General features: G+C 44.1%; 1 protein-coding gene across 2 annotated transcripts in view; it reads right to left on the bottom strand.

Annotated features, from left to right (window-relative positions):
- The window catches only part of TRIO (trio Rho guanine nucleotide exchange factor), a 417,508-nt gene that overhangs the window by 55,083 nt on the left and 339,611 nt on the right, over positions 1–22,814 (bottom strand). The window lies entirely within an intron of this gene.

Here is a 22,814-nt window from a genome sequence, read left to right as displayed (position 1 = left end):
CTTATAAAGCAAAAAAGCAAGTATGCTGCTAGCTTGTGACTGCTGACAATTATGCTTCAAGTAATCTACGGCAGAATTTTCTGGGTAAATTGATTGTTGCCTCTGTACTTTTCAATACTAGATATTAACTTCCTGCTTTTGGAATCAAAGTCACATTTATTGCGAGTAAAAAAAAAAATCATGATACACTAGAAATTCTCTTGCAGATCACATACAAAAAGGAGCTAATTTGTAAATTATTCTTCCAGGCACAGCTCCCAGGGACTGCAGCTTCCATTTGTTTTATGCAGTGAGTGTGTAACTGTCTCCACAGGAATGAGATGACGACGAAGGAGACAAAGCCGTTGGCGGATTTTAGGTAACAAAGAGGAAACTAACCTGCCCAGTGAGGATGGTGACACTTTCAATGGCTCAGAATACAGAAGCAAGTATGTTGATAGTATTAAATCTATACTTGTGACTAAGTATCTGAAAACTTTGCTTGACTAACTTCGTGCCAGTCACTTTGTTCTTACATATGTTCCTAGACCTCCTGTCTATGAGGGCCAGTGGTTCTTAATTTGTTCCTCAGCAAAACGAAGATACATCAAGGGTGGAAAACACCAGTCTCCTGTTGGACGAGGTCCCCTGGGTGAGTTATTCTCCTCTTTGTGCGCGCCTAGACTCCTCTGGCTCTAACTGTCATGGTAACGTCAGGTTAGTGCAAGAAATCACCTTTAAAAAGTTTAGGAGCTGTGCAGAGGCGCTGAGCACTAGTTTGGGGGATGACAATAACTGACAGAAGAAGCCCTGGTGGCACAGTAGTTAAGTGCTCGTTTGCTAACTGAAAGGTCGGCGGTTTTAACCCACCAGCTGCTCCATGGGAGAAAGATGTGGCAGTATGCTTCCATAAATATTACAGCCTTGGAAACCTTATGCAGCAGCTCAACCCTGTCCTATAGCATCACTGTGAGTAGCGACTGACTCGAGGCCAGCGGGTTTGGTTTGGTTTTGGTTCTGAATGACTGAAGGCTGAAAGGTATGACAAGAGAATATAATAAAAGTAAATTTTACACATGTTGCAATCTGATACAGAGTTGGCCCTTAATATAAATACGTGAACTTTGTATTTTGCTTTCAAAAATGAAATAAGTACAGAAAACATGGAGATAAATGATAAATACCTCAGCTTTAAAAAAAAATTAATAACCTGTACATCTATGGAAAGAAACAATGGAGAAACTCAGTACCATCTGTCAGAACAAGCCAGGGATCGACTGCAGAACAGAACATCAATTGCTCATATGCAAGTTCAAGATGAAACGAAAGAAAATTTAGAACAAGTCCACAAAAGCCGAAGTATGATCTTGAGCATAACCCACGTGAATTTAGAGACCATCTCAAGAACAGATGTGACGCACTGAATGCTAATGACTGAAGACCAGACGAGTTGTGGCATGACATCAAGAACATCATACTTGGAGAAAGCAAAAGGTCATTAAAAAGACAGAAAGAAAAGACCAAAATGGATGTCAGAAGAGAGTCTGAAACTTGCTCTTGAATGCAGAGTAGCTAAAGCAAATGGAAGAAATGATGAAGTAAAAGAGCTGAACAGAAGATTTCAAAAGGGCTGCTCGAGAAGACAAAGTATTATAATGACATGTGCAAAGAGCTGGAGATAGAAAACTAAAAGGGAAGAACACGCTTGGCATTTCTCAAGCTGAAAAAACTGAAGAAGAAACTCAGTGCTTTGAATTGCAATAGTGAAGGATTCTAGGGGCAAAAACTTGAATGATGCAGGAAGCATCAAAAGAAGATAGAAAGAATACACAGTCACTGTACCAAAAAAGAATTGGTCAGCATTCAACCATATTAGGAGGTATCATATGATCAAGAACTTACGGTATTGAAGGAAGAAGTCCAAGCTGCACTGAAGGCACTGGCAAAAAACAAGGCTCCAGGAATTAAATTAAACTGAATTTCAGAATTGACGAAATATCCATTGAGATGTTTCGACAAATGGATGCAATGCTAGATATGCTCTATTGTCTATGTCAAGAAATTCGGAAGACAGCTAACCTGGACAACTTACTGGAAAAGAGGCATATACACGTTCATTCCAAAGAAAGGCGATCCAACAGAACATGGAAATTACCAAACGATATCATTAATATCACACGCAAGTAAAATTCTGCTGAAGATAATTCAAAAATGGTTGCAGTAGTACATTGACAGGGAATTGCCAGAATTCAAGTTGGATTCAGAAGAGAATGTGGAACAAGGGATATTACTACTGATGTCAGGTGATCCTGGCTGAAAACAGAGAGTATCAGAAAGATACTTACCTGTGTTTTATCGACTACACAAAGGCATTGGACTGTGTGGATCATAAACAAATTATGGATAACATTGTGAAAAGTGGGAGTTCCAGAACACTTAATTGTGCTCATGAGGAACCTGTACATAGAACAAGAGGCAGTCGTTTGAATAGAACAAAGGGATACTGTGTGGTTTAAAATCAGAAAAGGTGTGCACCAGGACTGTATCCTTTCACCACACTTATTCAATCTGTATGCTGGGCAAATGATCTGAGAAGCTGGACTATATAAAGAATAACGCCATATCAGGATTGGAGGAAGACTCCTTAACAACTTGTGATATGCGGATGACACAAGCTTGCTTGCTGAAAAGCAAAGAGGACTTGAAGCACTTACTGATGAAGATCAAAGACTACGGCCTTCAGTACGGATTACACCTCAACATAAAGAAAACAAAAATCCTTACAATTTGGACCCATAAGCAACATCATGACAAACAGAAAAAATACTGAAGTAGTCAAGGATTTAATTTTACTTGCATCCACAATCAATGCTAAGGGAAGTATCAGTCGAGAAACCAAACAGCAAATTATATTGGGCAAATCTGCCACAAAAGGCCTCTTTAAAGGGTTAAAAAAAGAAAGATGTCGTTTTGAGGAATAAGGTGCCTCTGACCCAAGCCCTAGTATTTTCAATCGCCTCGTATGCATGTGAAAGCTGGACAATGAATAAGGACGGCTGAACGGAACTGGTGCGTTTGAATTATAGTACTGGTGAAGAATACTGACTATACCATGGACTGGCAAGAGAACAAACAAACTGGTCTTGGAGGAAGTAGAGCCAGAATGCTCCTTAGAAGCGAGGATGATGAGTCTTAGTCTCACATACTATGGACTTGTTATCAGTTCCTGGAGAAAAACATCATGCTTGGTAAAGTTAAAAAAAAAAAAAGGCCAGTGAAAATGAGGAAGCTATTCAATGAGATGGATTGACACGGTGGCTACATAATGGGCTCAAACATAGCAATGACTGTGTGGGTGAAGCAGGACTGGGCAGCATTTCCTTCTGTTGTATGTAGGGTCACTAGGAGTCAGAACCGACTTGATGGCACTTGACAACAACAGATTTCACCAGGCGCCCAGCACAGTATCACCACGGCTCATGCTGTAATGAAGAACATATGGTCTTTGCTGCCCGAGAAAATGCACATAAATGACCACCAGGCACAGTGCTAGTGCTCTCTGTGCAGCCCCTTGCACAAATTCACACGGGAGCCCTTACCAGCAGCCTCCTCCAGGTGACCCCGAATGTCAGAACACTATGTAGTCCCTGGCATCAATTACAACTGACTTAGCTAAAATTGATTGCTCTTCCTTTTTCTTTGTGAAGATTGAAAGGACGCACATACACACACATAACATACACACATATAGACACAGATACACACATACACACTAGACATACATGTACGGGCACACATACGACACACGCATACGCCAGACAGACACAGATACATGCACACACTAGACATACACATGGCACACATACAGCAGATACAACATACACACACAGACACTACACACACCTAGACACATAAACACCAGACATACATACACACATACAAATACATGTAACAGACACACGCAACACACACAGACATTAGACATACATATGTAGACACACACTAGACATAGAGACACACATACACACTCACATACACACACAACAGACACACACGTGCATGTACCAGACAGACACACATTGACATACACTCCTTCTCCCACCGTCTCCGTTTTGTGCTCTAGTCTTAGCGAGTCACCTGATTTCGCATCACGAGGTAACAGCTGGGGTCCCAGACATGCAGGCCTGGTAAGGTCCACCTCACCAAACAGCCACCTGCAAATCTGCTGTTTTGACTCTTTGAGAATCTCCAAATGAGACTGACTCTTCGGGTGGTTTCTGAAAACACTTAAAGCATTACCTAAGCATTGAAAAAGGTGGCAATGTCAACAAATGCAAACCTTTGAGCACTGTTTTTCCATTCAAACTTCTCGGGAGGGGATACTAACCTGTCAGTGTTTCCAGTCAGGAAGCCATCTCATTTTAAAGGTCTTCCTTTTTATTTTCACTGCTTGAATTTCCAATAAAGGAACAAAATAATGAGGAAACAGTCATTACTGACAGTGGACAATGGAAAGGTTGGAGTTAGTGTGGAACCCTGAACAGAAGAAGGCCTGGCTCATCTGATGGATGCGGCCTGCTCTCAGCATGTGTGTACCTGCAGCCGGTGGACAGTCTGTCAGCAGGCTGCTGGTCTCCAAGAAAAGATGGGCCTGTGACTAAACGCTGAAAAGGGCAACTGTAGCAACACGAGGCCCACAGAGAAATCGAGTCACAGCCAATGCACCTTACGCTTCTCCAGGAGTTTCTCTGCTCACCTATAAACTGCCCCTCATCACACTGGCTGTGAGCAGAACTTGTCTGCCTGCCTCATGTCTAGACGGGACAGCCAGTATGCTGGGTCACTGCTCGCTCGGCTGACACCTGGATACGGGAAGGCCACGGTTATACACATGAGAGAGGGGCAAAAGGGTTCTTCCCCTCCTGTTTTAACCCCACTTTCATGCTGGGACTCCTTTTTACTATGCTCTTTCTTGGTCTGGACACACACTGGCTCTATCTGAGGAGAGTTTCTGGCCCAGTCCCCATCTTCTGGGAAGGATGGGACCATATTCTCAGCTTTGTATGTGAGTCAGTCCCTAAAAATATATATTTTGGGGAGTAAACAGCAGGTGTTTTCTACAACCAAAAGTCTAAGCTGTCACACGGGGGGAGTAAACCCCTGAGGAACTACCGACCAGTGGTGACTGAGAGGGAATTTGGACTCATTCCTGACTTTTAGACAAAGACAAAAGCAGATGTGTCAAGATAGCTTTGCTGGATGAAAGAAAGTTTTTAAAGAAAATTATGATTAATGAGACTGGAAACACACACAGAGCGAGCTGAAGAGGTTAAGGTCTGACACAGCTTGCTGACGCACCTCCCGCCCTGGCCTGCACTCTTGCTGCACATTCTATAGAGCTCCTCAGTATTTGCCAGGGGACATTAAAAAGAGAAGAGGTAACAGCATCAGTCCTCTCGTGAAATGGCCCACACCGTGGCACGGCTCCCCTCAAGGAGTCCCGACAGGAGTGGCTGTCCTCAGCCTGAAGCCCACTGAGAACAGAGACCGAGGCAGGAAATCCCCCCTAAACTCTGGGGATCCAGACGGTCACTCCGAGTTAGCTGTGTAGGAGGGGAACCCGTGGGACCCACAGCCATGCAGGCCCCCCAAGGCAGGCAATGAATCGCTTCCTGTGGCCTGTTGCTCTTGGCTCTGGTTCCTGTACATGCTCAGAAACCAAGCAGCCTGCTGCATGAATGCTCCTCTATTCATTTGGCCTTTTAGATGCCTAGGTCCTCTCTTTCCCCAAAAGTCAAAAGGCTGCTCTAGTCGCAAAATTAATCGACATTAATATCACTTACGAGATTGTTACAAACACAAATCTGGCGTGTTTACCTGACTATTAGCATTTAGTATGCTGCTGACTGAGGGACAAGGAGGCTCTCTCTGTTACAAATTAGTGGGTGGTTGATTGTTCAATCCTCTGCTTGGGGAATTATTCTCCAAGACGATACAGTGCTCGTCACTGCCCTGAACAGACGAACCTCGCTGGTGGGAACAGAAGGTTAATTCTGGGGAAGTCAGCAATCACATGATGCTCACGCTACATTCCAGCCTTCTGATTCTGCCTCTCAGAGGTTCTGACACTGCTGGAAATATGAACGTCTAACTCACGGGTATAAAAATTCCTGATATTAAACACACCGTTAGTTCTAAAACCTCTAGTCTTATTTGAAGAAAGTGTACATTGGGAGCTGTATTCTTCACAATGAATACTTATACTTTTGGTTACAAAGTGAAATAACTTAAGCTGCCTTCCTAAAGAGGAAACTGAAAAATTCTGGGGGGCAATCAGTAGACATTTTATGATGAAAATGATTTTACACGAAGCAGGGGACAAACAAAAGACATTCTCGTGCGAAACTGTTTAAGAGAACATTCTGCAGTTATCTAACAATGTGACTGATTTATTTCAGGAGGTGACAGATTTCTCTTCATTCATATATATTTATTATTATTATTTTAAATTAAGACCAGATTCAGAATGTTGGCGTGCAACAGTCTTTTATCTACGTTCTAGAAAATCTATGAATTGCATAAGAACATACATAACCAAATATGCTATACCCTATGCAAACTTAAAACGTTTTCACGGGGCCACATAACAACATACTCATTTTTTATGCAGTATTAAGGAAAAACAAAAACCAAACAAAAACTGGCCTTGCAATGTTCTGAACAGAGCCTGCCAAACAGTGCCACTCTTCACATCAACCACAAGGCGGGTTAGCTGAGGTTTCAGAGTCTGAAGGGATGGGACATCAGCTTAGGAAGACTCACAGCTGTGGAGAATGAGGAACTTGGCAGCTTTCTCCCCACAAGCCACAAAGCAAATGTTCAGTACGTTATATTCTAGGGTCCCTGGTTTTTTGGTTCAAAAACAAAGAAGGAGAAAGCCCTAACCAATTAGAAATTCTTTTTACAATTATATTTTAGTAACACCTCAATCAAAAGCAAGGCGTTGCTGTAACTAAAGCTAAGCTCTATAAAATGGAATTTAAATGTCAGGCACACACGTGAGAAGGTAGAAAGCTTAACGCACGCATTTCCGCATTGCTACAACCCATTTCCAAGCACAAAAAGGATTAAGGCATGCAATCCGATGACCTTATCTTCTTTGGTTTTATGACATCTTGTCCCCCACTCCCCCATAAGCAGTGAATGGTACTGAATTTTGTTTTTAAATGGTAATCACTAATTTGTAATTTCTTGAGGGCTGCCCCACTCCCTTTCCAAGTCATCACATAGTAAAATGATAACAAGAAACACCAAAGTTTAAAAGGAAAAGAGGTTGGAAGGACTGTCTTGGAGTTGCTTGTGTATCCAGCATGGACTGAGGTCTCTGTGTAACATGATGCCTGTGCCTCAGGTGCAGTGCCTGATCCAAGGACATGCCAACTTGGAAGAACTCCCAGACCTCCTGGTCAACCAGCCTTCCTATTCAGGACTCTTCCACACTGCTGTTTTATTCAAGCAGCTGGGGAGCTCCAGTGGGACGAAGGGAGGAAGGGAGGCTGGAGTTATTCCAGGAAGAAACAAAGCAGCTCGGAGACAAAGGGGAATGAAAAGAACGCCTCTGCTAAGAACACCCATGGGCGCGCAAACCTTGTGCTGGGCTTTCATTAGCGCCCTGTGTGATAAAATGGCTCGGCCACAGACCAGCAGGAAAAAACCAAACAGTGAAAGACAGAGGTGGGGTGGAGAACTCCTGGGGTTCCTGCCCTAGGCTGGCTTTCTTTTTAGCTGGGGAGAGACAAAGCGGAAAATATGCAACTTTTAGTTCCTACATCATAATGAGCACATTCCCTTCTACTTATTAAAGAATCCCTTATTCACCCTCACATGCACTTCGGGACCGTGGGGCTACTTCTTAAAATAACCCATCAGCTTGAAGGGATAAAAGCGGAAGAGGACTTCGCCTTGGGGTTAATAAACTTTGTCTCTGAAGTTTTTCAGCAGCAGTATCTTTAGCTGTTAGAAGAACTCTAGTCTTTTCAAGCTGATAGATCCATTTTTACCATGGTATGAATTCTCATTCATTTTAACCAGATGTAACAACAGAAACTTTTTTTTCCCAACTGTGCTCCCGAGAAATAGACAACTGCTATGATTGAGAGGATTTCTTACAGCCATATTTAAGAAGAGATCAAAGATGCATCATTATTTTACATAGAAGAAAACGTGTCCAGCGTTATCAGTGGCACCCTCTGTGGCTCCATAAGTCTGTGACACTTCCAGCTTTTTAAAACCGGCATATAGTTTCAGAGACAGCAACGAACAATAAGCGCAGCACTGGGGGGTGGTTTTCTGTGAGACCTATAAAAAATTAGTAGAGCATCTGGGCTGTGGTTTCCCCACCCCACCCCCACTCCTTGGAGACAGGAAAAGGAAATCGATCAAGCCTCGGTGGACGAATTCCATGGATCATTACCCCACTCTCCCAGGCACACTAAACTGTGTTTATGGATTTGCTTCTTCACCCCAGAGGCCAATTTTGAGCACCTGGAGGAAATTCTTCAGAATTAAAAGCCATAAATTTGTGTTCCCCTGAAACCGAGTTGAAGGGATCTACTTAGAAAGCGTACATACCAGAGAGAGAGTGCGACTAAACAAAAGGATGCATGTTACTTGTCTAGAGAGGAAAGAATTTCAGAACTAGAAAAGGTCTGCTGGCTCCTAACCTGGGGACTTCACGTTACCTGGGCACCTGGAAGGGGAGGGGGGTGCTCAGTCTACTTAAAAAAAAAAAAAAATTTTTTTTTTCACAGTTGTATATTTACCCTAAATCAGGTTAAAGTACCAAACAATTTTAAGTTTCTTTGCTTTGTGGCTGTAATTACATAAATTCAACGTGCAATCTGATTTCTTCTTCTAATTGCCATCACAAGTTGGAGCGATTTCTTCTTCTAATTGCCATCACAAGTTGGAGCAATAATTGGATACCTCTTTGCTTGGCTGAGAAGTGAGAAAACAAATTTTAAAAATGCAGTTTACTTACAAAGAAAAAAACCTCCTTTCACGTAGTTTTGGAAGGCCTAATAGCTGCACAGCAGAAGCAGCGGCAGCGGCAGGCACTCTCTTTTTTCTTGGCAGGTGAGGGCACTGCCGCTTACAGAGATTAACGGGGACTTATCAAGGTCACACTAGTGAGGTAAGCGGAGACAGAGGACCCATCTCTGCTGCTACAATAACACTATTGCCACCTGCATCAGAACGCGTATCCCGTCTTACACTCCGGCCCATTGAAAAGTACTTCCAAAAAAGATCTGAGACAGGATCTAGTTTGCATAGTGCCCTGTGTGAAACAATGTGTCTTCACAGTTGAAACGATAAATGACTAATGCGTCGTCTGCAGTTTTCTGTCGTCTGCAGTTTTCTTTTACCCATGTGAAACTGCACGTGCTCTCTGCTGGCATGCCGACAGCCGGCTTGAGTACTTTCAGAACAGGTTCATATGATGGGTTTCAGCCAACAAACCTCTTTCCCTATGTTTAGTATTTGAAATGTTTTCCCTTAATTTATAAAAAAACAAAAATTGCTTTGGTGAGAATCCATAACCCGACCCAAAAAAGGGGGAGAAAACAACTTGAAGAGAATTCAAGAACAATTATAAAGCACATGGCTCACTTTGTATGTGGATCTGTTTAATGTTAAGGAAAGTCACTGCATGACTTTTCTTCCTTGGCTTTAGTCAAGGGGATATGTACAGCGCTGGAATAAATTCCGTGTGTCTTGCAACAGGGTGTACTTACCCCAGAATGAGAACAAATCCAACTGTTCTACTATCTTATCAGTGTCACTGGGCTCTCCCATCTGAATCCTCCTAAAAGACAATTTACAACCCTTCTTGGCCTTACCTTCTCTGGAGTTCTTTTCCTAACAATTGCTTAGCAGTAAAACTCTCCTGGCTCACGGCTGTGTTTAAGTTAACGGGTGATGGTGAGCTCTGCAAATGGAACAGGCTTCCATACAGATTACCCCGAGCAAGATTAATACACATTTGGACAAGGACACGCTCCAGTGACTATGTCATAAAGCAGAAAATCGGCCATTTCCCAGGATACACAGACAAATGAATCCCCAGATTGCTTGCAGGTGTAAGGATAGACTTTGGGGTCACTCTCTATGACTTGCTAGGTATTTTAAAGTTACTTCGGGATTTATTTCTTGGATGTCATCCAGAATAATGTTTCCTTTTCAAGCCTGACGCACGCAGGTTCTCCATAACCTATTTAACAAGCGAAGTAAGAAGGTTTTACTCTATCACTCCCATAACAAGACGATCAGAAAACTGTCTTGAAATTGCCACGAAGGTTTGGAAAGGAATGGACAGTTATTTTTTCCCGGGGGGGTGGGAAGCAATCACACTAGACTTTTATTAATCTACCCTTTACTGTGAAGTGATTATTCAATCCCCATTCTCCCATGGAAATTCCACCAACAGTCCGTTTCTTTCCAAATTTGTGTTAGCTTAAAACATCTGTGGGAACCGCTCAGATAACATCACCTAACGTATCCCAATAGTTTGAGAATTACCAGAACAAAAATATATCTAGGAGAAACCGAAAGATAATGACATAATTATTCTCCAGTATTTTTAGAAGTTGAGTTCATAATATCCCTTCAGAAGAATTCTTATGGAATTAAAATATTGCTAGGATTCAGAACTCTCACAGGAAGAATGTTGTATCTTCTTAAGATTCATTACTCCCTAGCAAAACTGCTCGTGGGAATATCTGATCTAGGCTTTGGGGATATTTACGACACTGAGGAGGTGCTCTATTGTTATTCCCATTTTATGGACAAAGAAGATGAAGCTCAGAGAGACAAGGGGATTTCCTTGATACCACGGAGCTCATCGGTGGCTGAGACATTAAATCAGTCTTTTGATTTTATCAACTGTCTTTTTGTGGCACAAAAGTTATTATTCTCCATAAAGAGATGCTACAGGTCTCTTTCACTCACCCAGTGCAGGGATTCCTAGCCCACAGTGTCACTAATAGAATGACCTAGCTTGTATACCTCCAGGGACAGGGAGGTCATTACCACTCAAGATGGGGCATGCTTGAACAATCTAAATAATGTCAGTATAATTGAAAGTACAGTTTAAGTGACTTTTAATAAGGTTTTCATATCTTTATGGACAACAAATACAAAACAAACTATTGAAAACTAGGTTTATATGAATAAATTCAATACTCATTCAGCCAACACTAACCTCATTAAGGCCCATTAATTAAAGCTAGTTGTTTTTTGTCTGGGATTTCATGAACAAATAAGCAGAGATAAGCAATGCTGCTTTCTCTTCAGATGCTGAATGCATTTTTTCTTTGCGTCTCTCTTCCTCTCACCCCCCTTCTTTGGTGGGTGCCTCACCCCAAGCCCTCTTCTCTGCTGAGCTCACAATAAACTGGAGGTACCTGGAGTCTCACCTGATCACCCTGATTCTGTACATCCTGCTGCCCTGATGGGCGCACAGGCTTATCGGCTGGCAAGTAAGTGACGGCGAACACAAAGTGTGAACCAGGCCAGCACTGAAATTCTGTAGGGACCATTCCTGCTGCTGTGCAGGTGACAGTCTTTGAGGGACTCACTTTAACAGCTGCATGGTCATGAAGGATATCAGATGTTACTGACGGGGAGCTGTCCTCCTCTAGCTGTACCATCTCAGCGTGACCAGCATAGCGGTGTGTGGGGGGGGGGGGGGTCCTGGGGGGTGCCCAGATACCTTTTCCTTTTCTCGCCTGGTTCTTTTGCTCAGGTTGATCTCACCTACTTCTCAGTGATCTCTGCAGGAACCATACTTTTCTCCAGCTCAGTGGATAAAGCCAGCGTTCGTCGCATACACTTCTTGGAATGTAATGGTGATATACAACATAGCCTTACATTCTCTTATCATATGGCTGCATTTCTAAAGAGAGAAATTAGTCTCAAATATGAATGCCAGGACAGTGCCACCTTCTCGAGTAGTCTGAAAAACCCCAAACACAATGAAACCTAGAACAGAGATAAACCAAAAACTTGTTGCTGTTGAGTCTATTCCGGTTCACAGTGACCCTACAGGACAGAGAACTGTCCCATATGGTTTCCAAGGAGCAGCTGGTGGATTTGAACTGCCGTCCTTTTGGTTAGCAGCCAGGCTCTTAACCACTGTGCCACCAGGGCTCCAAAACAGAGATCAGACCAACTAAAATCACAGGAAGGCAATTTGCAACATAGATTAGATTGTTTCCATGCCATTTACAAGAAAAAGATAGGCTGTCAAAAGCAGCCCCCGGATATTACCAACATCTTCCAAGCAGGCAAGCCTGTGGCACGTCAGGGCTACGCACAGCCTGGGCTCAGTCACACGCGCAGCGGTCCCACAGACCGTTACCCCTCCACAGCCCCCTCCAGGCTCCCAGCACTAACATTTCCCCTTTAAAGCACACACACCGCTAGTCTGACCCCCTGAAGGCACATAGGCGAGACCAGCTGGGAGCAGGGAGCTCCTGTACCTAGGTCGAGGATCCAGTACTTGCAGGTGCTGGGCTGCCCGTCACCGCAGTAGGACGAGGTGACAGGCGACAGCGAGCCAAGCGTGTCCACCGGCTTCATTCCATTTGGCATGGTGAGGGGCAGCTGATGAGATTCACGGTTCAAAGCTCTGCCGTCTTATTCCTACATGCAGCCACAGTCACCCACTTAGCAAAGTCAGGAATGGTCCAGCAGATAGTCAGAAAGAGACTGGGACCGACACAGCAACAGGGCCAGGCGGGGAGGAGCAGCCCCTCACGTCAGCTCCTCTCCTGGGTGGACGCCCCCTCTGCCTTGGCTCCAGCGCTGCTCTGCAGTTGGGTCTCACATGTGGGAATACAGAGACTCCACAGCGGATTACACTCTACCACAGTGCCTCTAATTGGAGCTCAAGGAAATTCTTCAGGCATACTGTAAACCAGATGTTTCGACTCTCCTCCTTGAGCCAATGCTGCAATTTCCTCTCTCAGTGAAATGTGAGGTGACAGGCACCCCTCCCCACCCCTGGCTTTCTGAACTGGGTCACTGGCTCAGGCTCTGTGGACATTTGGAGAGAGGACCTCTCTGAGATAGACAACAAACAGTGCCTCCTGAGGGGACTTGATTAAAAAAAAAGAAATATGATTTGGTCTAATTGCCAACTGGTGACATCACTGTGCTAAAATGCCACTCCTTACTTATTAAAACCATATCTTCTCACAGGAAACAGCCTTCGTAAAAGCGAAAATAAATATCCACACTTGTGATTCGTAAAGTAAATCTCAGGACTTCCATTTTGCCCTCTCTGGAAACAGAATACTTTCTTCTGCCTACATGAATTCTTACTCTTTATCTGAAGGTCTCCACGCGTCCTCCGCCCTGCGCCACACACCACAGGGATTCTCAGGGGAATGTCCGCTGCTTTAGGGTCACACAGTCTGACTTCTCAACCTCTGTGATAAGGGTGTGTCCTGACCAAGCCTAGCTTTGATGACCCACCTCTCAGCTGGAGGCTGAGTTACCTAAAATATTTCTTCAAACAAACAAAAAAACAAGCCCTTTGCCTTCAAATCCATTCCGACTCATAGTGAAACTATAGGACACAGTGGGACTGCCCACAGGGTTTCCAGGGCTGTGATCTTTATGGAAGCAGAGTGCCACATCTTTTTCCCAAGGAGTGGCTGGTGGGTTTGAACTGCGAATCGTTCAGTTAGCAACCAAGCATTTACCAACGCACCATCTAAACCTGTTATACTGCCCTTGTTGTTGGGTGCTGTTGAGTCGATTCTGATTTATACCGACCCCATGTGACAGAGTAGAACTGCCCCATAGGTAGACTCTCTCGTGGTGACTTCAGTGGACCATAAGAATCTGAAAGCCTGGTAGAAACTGTGGCTGCAGGGTGGGAAGGAGAAGGAGAACAAGAGGTGACAACAGAGGGATGAGACGTCTGTTAACTGGGAGAAAGTTTCACAAGAAACAATGTGATGTGACTCGAAAGGAAACTGGAAGCTACTGAGTGAGATGCTTGAGAGCCAGTATGTCAAGGATTGAATTATGCCCCCCCACCCCCCAGAATGTGTGTATCAACTTGGTTAGGCCATGATTCCTAATATTGTGTGGCTGTCCTCCATTTTGTGATGTATGTGTGGTGTGCGGTGTGGCCTGTAACACCTTTTATCTCTCAAGAGATAAAAGGAAATGGAACCAATCAGAGTTGGGGATCTCATACCACCAAGAAAGCAGCACTAGGAGCAAAATATGTCCTTTGGACACAGGGTCCTTGTGCCTGACAAGCTCCTCGACCAGCGGAAGATTGAGGACAAGGACCTTTCTCCAGAGCCGACACAGACAGAAAGCCTTCCCCTGGAGCCGACGCTCTGAATTTGGACTTGTAACCTACTAGACTGTGAGAGAATAAATTTCTCTTTGTTAAAGCCATCCACTTGTGGTATTTCTGTCATGGCAGCACTAGATGACTAAGACAGGGTAGTATGAGGTTAAAGTCCTGGGCGTAGAATGGTTCTATCTGTGGCATGAGCACATTATTAAGTAAGAAAAGGTGGCCAGGAATATGATGACAATGATCTGGATTTTAAATGGCCTTGCCCTAGAAAAGGAACGAAATGGTGAGATCAGTCTAGAACAGGTGGAGTTGAGTTTTGCAAAGAAGAGGGACAAGAAAACCAACTAAATGGGATGGCATAAAGACAAACATTTAAGGCCCTTTGTAGTATAGGAGATATATAAGCAGAAATTAAAAAGTCTGGAAAGGAAAAATTCTGTTTTTTGGGTTTTTTTAAAAAAATATTTTTGATATTTTAATATGATGGCTGGGCATATAATTAAAAATGTCCCAAAGAGAACAGAAGACTCACTGCCTAAGATAGTACATTTAAAGACCTGGTACAGTGGTTAAGAGCTCGGCTGCTAATCAAAAGGTTGGCAGCTCGAATCCACCAGCTGCTGCTTGGAAACACTATGGGGCAGTTCTACTCTATCCTACAGGGTTGCTACGAGTTGAAATCGACTCGAGGACAATGGGTTTTGGTTTGGAATTATTTGGAGTCCCTGAGTAGCGCAAACAGCTAAGCACTTGGCTACTAGCTGAATGGGTAATGGCTAGAGACCATCCAGAGGTAGCTCAGAAGACAGGCCTGGCAATCTGCTTCTGAATGGCCATAGCCTTGAGGACCCTATGACGCACAGTTCTACTTTGACACACAAGGGGTTGCTATGAGTCTGAATCCATTTGATAGCAACTAACAACAATAAGAATACTTGCTTATGAGGAGCAAAGGCAAGGGGAGCTGGGAAGAAAAAAAAATGAGCGATATTTGTATGCAAGAAAATGGAGTGCTGACTCTTAGAGCCACGGTCATGTTTCAGAGTCCCCAAAATAAGTAATTATAATCAATCAGGATGTGAGGGGGAGGGAGTATCAAAATGGAAGGTAAACAGTTACCAATGAAGCTAACTGTATTACAAGTAAAAAACCACACTGTAAGGGGAGGGAAAAAGAACTCATCTAAGCAACTTTGAAAAACAGTATTTTGCTTATATACTATAAAATTAAAGATAAAAATAATTGTAAACTGGAAACCCTGGTGGCGTACTGGTTAAGTGCTACGGCTGCTAACCAAAGGGTCGGCAGTTCAAATCCGCCAGGCGCTCCTTGGAAACTCTATGGGGCAGTTCTACTCCGTCCTATAGGGTCGCTATGAGTCGGAATCCACTCGATGGCACTGGGTACTGGTGGGAGGAAATTCTACTATGAATTGGGAAATGACTTGATACCACACACACAAAGAAAAAAAAAAAACCACTCCCATTACCATCAAGTTGATTTTGACTCATAGCAGCCCCATAGGACAGAGGACTGCTCCATAAGATTTCCTAGGTTGTAATCTTTACGGAAGGAGCCCCGGTAGCACAGCGGTTAAGTGATACGGCTGCTAACCAAAGGGTCGGCAGTTCAAATCCACCAGGCACTCCTTGGAAACTCTATGGGGCAGTTCTACTCTGTCCTGTAGGGTCGCTATGAGTCGGAATCGACTCGACAGCACTGGGTTTGGTTTTTTGTTTGTTTGTTTGGTTTCTCATGGGGGTGTTGTTGCTGTTGTTAGGTGCCATTGAGCTGATTTTGCCTTAGAAAACCCCATGTGTTACAGAGGGGAGCTGCCTCATAGGGTTTTCTTGGCTGCAATCTTTTTAGCCGAAGATCACCAGATCTTTTTCTCCCACAGAGCTGCTGGGTGGGTTTGAACTGCCAACCTTTCAGTTAGCAGCTGAGCGCTTAACTGTTCACACCACCAGGGCTCCTTAACTGTCAGAGGGGTGTGGGTTAGCAATTCTTAACTATTTATAATGAGGCAGGTGTAGCTTAGTTTTTAAGGTAGTCGTTTGTAGTAAAGAAAATAGTGTCCAGTGAGGAATAAAATGAGCTCTTAAAGTAGGACTGAGCAAGTAAGTGTCTCACTGATTCAGGCGTCTCACTGTCAGAGAAAGAGGTTACAAGGAAGGAAAAGGGGAGGGCGAGAAGGAACCTGTGGTGTTGGATCAGAACTGGAAGTTTCAGTATGACAAGAAATCCTGCTTATTTATATATACATACATACATACAGATAATATAAATATAGATGTGTTGAACACAAGGGTTGGTATTCGCACATCTGCTGAGAGGATCTAGAAGTCATGACTCCCATGTAACAATGAGCACACCTATCACCCAGATGTTGGCTTCTAATACCTCCCTCTAATAAAAGGAACCATGGGTTCTTGGAAAAAACGGCTAATTCCGGGATGGGGGACAGGGGAAACAGAAGATAAGTCTCTAACGTCTCGTGGTGCTGAAAGAAACAGTTCTGGTGCACAGTGGTTAAGTGCTTGGCTGCTAAAATAAAACCAGTTGTCATCGAGTTGATTCTGACTCATGGTGACCCCATGTGTGTCACAGGAGAACTCTGCTCCATAGGGTTTTCAATGGTTGATTTTTTAGACATGGATTGCCATGCCTTTCTTCTGAGGCACCTCTGGATGGACTCGAATGCATGTGTGAACCACGAGCACCAGCCAGGGACACTGCCGAAAGTAAAGAAGTGCTCAGAAAATGATGGGGGTGTACCAAAAGGTCAAACAAAAACCAGAAAAAAGGATTAACACCCAAACGGTGTTTTTAAATGAGGACTACAAATACACTTAACAAAAGCTGCTTATAAAATCAAGACTAAGGGGAGCCATTAATCTTTCCATTAAGATTATGAGCACTTTTTGAAGAGGAAACTAACACCCATAACTATGCAGTTCATGTAGGATGGAAAGGTCCTCCAAATCTTAAAAGCAAAAAGCTAGATAAATAAAACAGTACCGATTAACTATTGAGATTAAAACTTGGATGACTTAACTTTTAGGAACATCCTTTATGAATTTTCTCTAAAAAACTAGCAGTGTTTTTCTGAGACCCGCACACACTATTAATCACCTCTGATACACTTTCAGTACTCCGTCTTCAAGTCAGCCCTTTAACCTCCGTTATGAAAAGCAGCAAAGAGTCCTGCTGTTGGGGCCCCGGGCCTTTGAAATGCCACACGACTTTATTAAAACAGCGGTTCTGGATGGTGTGGGCCTCAGCCCCTCCTCACCCCTCGCTTCCCCCCGTCTGCGTTTCCTTTCTGCACAATATGTCCACAGTGCTGGCCTCGGGCACAGCTGGGCCACCGAGACCGGGGCTCTCAGGTCCCCCGCACAAAGCTACTTCTGTTCAAAGGAAGTTCTCTCTAGTTTCTTTACTCCACAGATAATACCTCCTACTTGGAGGGAACGGAACGTGAGCCCTTGCTCTGAGGGCGCCATTCACACATTATTTCCTCTGCTTTCTAGCACAGTTGCCAGCCCACAAAAGCACCTTTATTGGGGCATTCGACCACTCCGTCGGGGTGCCAAAAATTTGATAGTATCCTTTTTCATGGTTTTATTTACTATCTTTTTACAGACGATGTGAGTTTTTCTCTTTCTTTTACAAAACAAACATTCAGATACTCCTTTTTGCCATTTCATTTTAACTTGCTATGTGACATTCTCGGTCTGCATCGGTGCTGTGGATTACTTACAGAGCTGCAACATGAGCTGTACCCTCACAAATGTGTCCCCTAAAAAATAAGAGAAACAATTCCCCCTTGCCATAGTAGATTCCGAAAAATCAGAGCAATGCTGTCGACCCATGACGGCCAATAACCACTTCTGATGTTCCAACTCTGCAAAACGCCAGACAGCGCGTGATGTGGGTCACACAGACACCTTGGGTGGAGCCAGAGGCCAGAACTGGGAGACCTGACAGGATGGCTGAGTTTTCCAGCTCTTTCTAGGAAAAACTAACGAGGCAGAGCAGACGATTTTGATGTTTTTTTAATACAGGTTGTGGAGCAAAAAAATATATATATATTTTTATTCCTGCATGCAAATTGATAAGCAAAAAAAAAGTTTTTCCTTTTGTTATTGGTGCTTCCATTCATTAATTCAACAGGCCCACTATGAGGGAAGTTCTGTGCTCAGCTGTGGGAGGAGGAAGGGGAAAGACCCGGCTCAAAAAGAGAAGACTAAAAAGGCAGGTTTCCATTAAGGTGACTTTTTTGGGTGGTGGAAAGCGTTTGGATTTCATATTCTAATTCAAGCCAGAAAGCTGAAAGCTGATCCTTTTCAGATGAGGCCTCTCAGGAATGTGTGGCCAGAGGGAGGCATCTAGTCTCCAGGGCATGGACTTCAGGCCGGCTGATAGCACCAGGCTTTCCACAAAGGGCGCCTGGCCTGGGCCATTTCGTGTGTATTCTCCAGAGGCTTCTGCTTCCTCCTTGACCACAGGTTCTGTTCGGACAGCAGCATGCACAGTGGTGAGGAATGTGAGCCCTAGAGTCTGACTGTTTTTAAAATTCTCAATGCCATCGCCTGCTAAGCTTAGTCAAGTTAGTATCTCTGTGCCTCCGTTTTCTTCTCACAAAATGGGGATGATGACGGTGTATACTGCACGGGGGTGTTTGGGGATAAAGCGCAGAGAAAGGCAGCAGGGTGTCTGGCACAAAGCAAGCCCTCAACACACGGCATCTGCCATCACTGTTAACTTCCAGAGGCTCCAACAGCCCCTCCTCCTCCTCAACACCAGTCTGCTCCATAACCCAAGACTGAGGGTCTCATTATTTTTGAGACAGTAGGTAACCAATCCAGGAGCACTGGGGGTGCAGTGGTGAAGCATGTGGCTGCCAACCGAAAGGCTGGTGGTTCGAACCCACCCTTTCTAAGTGAGAAAGACCTGGCCATCAGCTCCTGCAAAGATTATGGCCTAGAAAATCCTATAGAGCAGGTCTCCTCTGTTGCATGGGGTTGCTATGAGTTAAAATCAACTGGATGGCATCCAACAACAGGAAAACAATCTATCTCTAAGAACAGAGCTGTAATCTTCCTTTCTAGAAAATTCAAAGGTCTATGTTGTTGCTAGTTGCCTGCTGTCGAGTGGATTCTGGCTCACGGCGACCCCATGTGTGTCGGAGCAGAACCGCTCCCCAGAATTTTCGAGGCTGTGACCTTTTAGAAGCAGATCGCCAGGCCTGTCTTCTGAGGCACCTCTGGGTGGGTTTGAACTTTCAACCTTTTGGCCAGTGGTCGGGCACTTAACTGTCTGCGCCACCCAGGGGCAAGTACTTGACTGTAAAACACAGGGCTGTATTTCCTGACAATTAAAAGCAATAGAGTCCCAGGGCTGCACTGCAAGGCAGCCAAGGCAAATGAGCCTGTTTACTGTCCTCTTCAATGTTTGAAAGGGCCTTTCAAGTAATAAACAGTCTGGGTTCCCGTCCTGTGCTCACAAGAAACGTTTTGGGAAAATGATGACCCCCTTGGCGAATGTGAGATGACCAAGCTGCCCGAAGTCTTCCAGCCACTGTTGGTCAGACCATAACACTTCGGGTTGCTGACAACTCTGACGCTGAAGTATCCGGAGAGACGCCACAGTGGCCCGCCCTAACCCACACAGAACACCAGGGAGTGAGAACCCTCTTTCTAGACAGAGCAGGCTGTGGGGTAAGACAGAGGTCAAAGGTTGGACTCCTTGACAGATCTCCTGCCCCCCATACCCTTCCCCTTCCCAAATCCTTCAGTAGTGTCAATAAAGAAGGGAAGAGATTAGACTTCGGAGGTGCTTGTTAAATAGGATTTTTCTAAATTCATTGTGAAACTCTAGCGGTAAGAAATTTAATCCTTCAGAAAGTGTGGAGATTACACGGAGAATTTAAGGCCCGGTATAAAAACCACAGCCAGCGCTGTGTCATGAATGTACTTCTCATAGGTGAGAATAGGACCTGGACTCATAAACAGCTCTGCAAGGATGGAGGGCAAAACAGCTGCCCGACAAAAGCTATTTTTATACACACACTGGTGGAAGGTACTTGTTCGTTGGAAACCATCACCACTTAGATTAATGTGGAGAACTCCCAACATGCACCTCTTTGACTAATCTATAATAAAAAGGCAAAAACTGGTGGAGTAACATTTGCACAAATATTTCACTGCATGCTCCCGTACAAAGTTTTATGGGAAAAGTCCGTCAAAACTGCATCTTACAGACGAGCCACACAGACACACTCTCATAATTTATTTGAATGATTTCAAAGCCTTACCTTGTTCCAAGGGGACAATTTTTCCCCTAAAGTAAAATAAAATTGGAGAACTCAAGGGGTTCTGTAAAGCTCAAGTATCACAACTCATCAAAATTTAAAACATCTGTATGATATAAATGCAAGGTCACCCAGTGAGAGACTGTTTAAAGCAGCACAAGACTGGAAGCAGCCCAAGGACCATTCAAGGAGCACTCATTAACACACCATGATCTTATTTCTGAACCATGTAAAATAACTAAAGGTAATTTTTTTTTTAATTTGATTTTTCTTCTAAGAAGCTCTTAATGTGGGTCCTAAAATCGCATGCACAAGTTTTGTACCTGTGTGCGTTTTTCTGGCAGCAGGGGCTGTGGCTTTCGTCAGATTTTCTAATGGTTGTTGTTGGTGCTGGCTGTTGAGTTGATTCTGACCCATAGTGACCTGATGTGTGCAGAGCAGAACTGCTTTATAGGGTTTCCAAGGCTGGGACCTTTCAGAAGCAGATCGTCAGGTCCTCGAGGTGCCTCTGGGGGCATCCAGCTAGTAGTTGAATGCTCAACCGTTTGTGCCACCCAGGGATTCCTTTTTTTTTCTAGTGGTACGTGACTGTCACGGATTGAATTACATCCCCTCCTCAAGCATAACAATGATTGTAAGGATGGGGCAGGACCGGGCAGTGTTTCACTCTTTTGCACACAGGGTTGCTGTGAGTGGGAACCAACTAGACGGCACCTAAAAACAACACAAAAATGTGTGTATCAGCTGGGCTGGGCCATGATTCCTGGTGCTGTGTGACTTTCCTGTATGTTGTCAATCCTGCCTCTATCATGTTAACGAGGGAGGATCGGCTCCAGTTGTGCTAGTGAGGCAGGACTCAATCTACAAGATCGGACTGTGTCTTCAGGCAATCTCTTTAAACATAAGAGAAGCAAGCAGAGAGGGACAGGGACCTCATACCACCAAGAAAGCAGCACTAGGAGCAGAGTGTATCCTTTGGACCCAGGATGCCTGTGCCTGGGAAGCTCCTCTATCAGGGGAAAACTGATGAGGCTGATGGAGACAGAAAGTCTTCCCCTGGAGCTGACATCCTGAATTTGGACTTTCAGCCTACTTTACTGTGAGAAAATAAACTTCTATTTGTTAAAGACATTCCCTGTGGTATGTCTGTTACAGCAGCACTAGATAACTAAGACGTTGATTCAAAAACTTTCAGGGTCCACTGTTTCTGAATTAGCCAGAATCATTTAAGGTGTTTTTCCTTCTCCTTGCATTTTCAGCTTACCTATCAGAATCTATAGCCAAATTTACAAAAATTCTTCCTTGTTTATGGGAAAGTTAACTCCAGGAATACGAAATAATTGCAAAATCTCACGCTTCTCTGAACAGAGGATGGAACATGAAAGTCAGGGCCAAAACTCACTTCTGATCACCTGGTGCACTCTTTCAGCTGGTGCTTATCTGCCATTTCGCCAGGTGTTCTCAGAGATGTGATGTGCCAAAGGTCGTCAGGAAATGGGTGCAAACTTACTCTACTGAAATGGACAACTGCTTCCTTCCATCTCAGCATTTACTTGTTTTCAAAATACTTAACGAAAAGACAGCACAGTGCACTTTTAAACAATCTCTTAGCAAACCCATCATCTCTCTGCAATTTCCCACAGCTTCTGAAAGGCTGAGTGAATACATTTAAAAAGGAAGCCCCACTTTGTCTAATAAACAGCAGAGTCTGATGTCCCCTAAGATGTCAGGAAGGAGGCATTAAAGAAGTACAGATCACAGACACCTGGGCCCTGGACCTGCAGCCAGCCCCGGCCACCCTGTGAGTCCCCGGGCAGGGCACCCTTCCCCTCTCCCAACGATCTCGTCCCTGATGATTAGATTTCTTTCCCCAAATACTGCGTCACGGTCATTTAAGGCAAGCGTGGGAAGACAGTCTTCTCACCCACCGTTTATTACTTGGCTATATATATAATTTTGTGATCATCTCCTATGGATATCGTAAATACCTGCTCATGGGTTTTTTCCTGTTTTAATGAACACTTTAATGTTCAGTTGGAACACGAGAAGACCTCAACCAAGAAGCATTCACCAGAGCAGCGGCCCACTTGTGTGGCCCATAATTACACGCTACACAGAAATCGCTCCTTAATCACA

Source organism: Loxodonta africana, chromosome 2, assembly GCF_030014295.1.
Source record: "Loxodonta africana isolate mLoxAfr1 chromosome 2, mLoxAfr1.hap2, whole genome shotgun sequence".
Classification (NCBI taxonomy): Eukaryota; Metazoa; Chordata; class Mammalia; order Proboscidea; family Elephantidae; genus Loxodonta; species Loxodonta africana.
Note: the sequence above shows the minus strand (reverse complement) of the source record. Positions and strands in the feature narration are given on the sequence as shown.